Here is a 2104-nt window from a genome sequence, read left to right as displayed (position 1 = left end):
TTCTTTCAAAAACAATGACTCTATTCGATTTTTTTCAATCGAAAGCAATGACTCTACTGAGATTTTTCTTTTATCAATAAAACTGTTTATTTCATTTAAAGATATAATGAAAAATCTTTAGACGCTCCTTCTTACAAGCGATTATTTTAATTATTAGAAAAGAAATTATACAATTTTGCTTGTAATCCAGAGACTATCCATCGCGAATGTCTTCTTGCTTATTTTTTATTAAAACTCGTAAATATTGTTTTCTTACTGTTTTCGCGAAAAAAGAATTTATTAAAACGCATTAAAATATTCAAAATTTCAAATAATTATAATAAACGCGTTTAAGCAAGAAGACCCTATCCTGATCTAATAATAAATAAATCAAAAAATAATAAACCATTCACGAGTAAATCTCCGAAGAAATTTACTCGTGGTCACTCATTGCTCTTCTACTAATTAATTACAACCAATCACCCGTGCCGATTCGGACCTTTCGTCCTCGACATGATTGAGTGATCGGAGGGATTTAAAAATTAACTCACTACTTAAGAAGCTCTGCGATGGCTCCAAAACACTGGACCGCGATTTAGGTCGAAATTGAGGGTGGACGATTTGTAGTTGGTTGAAAATGAGGTAGGTAGACATCGACGTTGGTCGAAATCCTCTTCGGTGATGCACTGACTCTAATTCGCGATATTATTATTTATTAACGAACGATCACTGAATTTATTTCGCGAAACTCTACTATATATTATAAATACAGTCTGTGCGACTGTAAAGAAAGCAAATAACTTTACGAACAAACACTGACTCTAAGAACTGCATTGCACGCAGTCTATGCAAAAACACTTATGGTTTAAATCGCGAAACGCGAACGAACAAACATTGCTTCTACTTCGCGAATTTTTGTTTTTTATTTTAACGATACAAAAACTCGATTTCATCGTTGCTTCGCGCGCGATTGCAATGATGTTCTGAAACAAAAAAGTAAATTATTATATTATAGTACCACTGTTATAATAAGAAATTGTATTAATTATTGAAGAAATGTGTGATGTAAAAATATACTTACTTTAATTATTCGTTGATAATTGCAGCTTCGATGTTCACTCGTCCGAGTAGAAAGGAAGACTGATTCAATAACTATGAAAGTTGATCAAAGATCCGATTTTGTTGACGTCACGCGTAACCAAAGATCGTACTTCAAATTTAAGTCTGAAATAAAATAAATCGTATAAATTATTTATGAAATATGTGCAATACTTGCTTTACCTTGTTACTTACAAGAAAGACATCTTGAGGGGTCTTCGATATTCACTCGTCCGAATACAAAGGCAGACTAATACTTCGTATTTGGAAAATTCAATTAAAGATTCGATTTTAAAATTTTTAATTAAAATCATTTTCAGTTTCTCGCACGTTACGATCTTTGTAATGTTTACAGTAATGTATTATTGTTTAAATATTACTTCACTTCAATTCTTGTACATAAAAAATTGTTTAAATAATTGAAAAATTATCGAAAGTATTAATTTCTAAGTTTTCGCGTTTGGAAAGAGAAAGCTTCGATGTGTACTCCTCGGAATACGAAAGAGAACTGAATCGATGACCGTGAAAGTCAGTCAAATGTTTATGCTTGTTGATATTAGACAAAATCACCGTTCGCGAGTTATAAATGTTACGTATGACGCGTGTTCCGAGTCTCGTAATATTTAAGCGAATGTTCTATTGTTTAAATATTAATTTATTTAACTCCGCATATTTTTATATTGTTTAAACAAATATAAATTTATTAAATATATTAATTATTAAGTTTTCGCGTTTGGAAAGAGAGAGCTTCGATGTGTACTCCTCGGAATACGAAAGAGAACTGAATCGATGACCATGAAAGTCAGTCAAATGTTTATGTTTGTTGATATTAGACAAAATCACCGTTCGCGAGTTATAAATGTTACGTATGACGCGTGTTCCGAGTCTCGTAATATTTAAGCGAATGCTCTATTGTTTAAATATTAATTTATTTAACTCCGCATATTTTTATATTGTTTAAACAAATATAAATATATTAAATATATTAATTATTAAGTTTTCGCGTTTGGAAAGAGAGAGCTTCGAT

The 2104-nt window shown here is 31.0% G+C and overlaps 1 long non-coding RNA gene across 1 annotated transcript; it reads right to left on the bottom strand.

The window, feature by feature from the left end:
- Window positions 1-647: 647 nt before the first annotated feature.
- Window positions 648-1414, bottom strand: LOC127065136 (uncharacterized). Its single transcript, XR_007781954.1, has 3 exons — window positions 1273-1414; window positions 1061-1203; window positions 648-962 (listed from the first exon to the last, which is right to left on the bottom strand). It is a non-coding gene; the product is annotated as an uncharacterized LOC127065136 (long non-coding RNA).
- Window positions 1415-2104: the final 690 nt, after the last annotated feature.

Source organism: Vespula vulgaris, chromosome 7 (assembly GCF_905475345.1).
Source record: "Vespula vulgaris chromosome 7, iyVesVulg1.1, whole genome shotgun sequence".
NCBI classification, from domain to species: Eukaryota; Metazoa; Arthropoda; class Insecta; order Hymenoptera; family Vespidae; genus Vespula; species Vespula vulgaris.
This window is presented reverse-complemented; position numbering and strand designations above follow the sequence as displayed.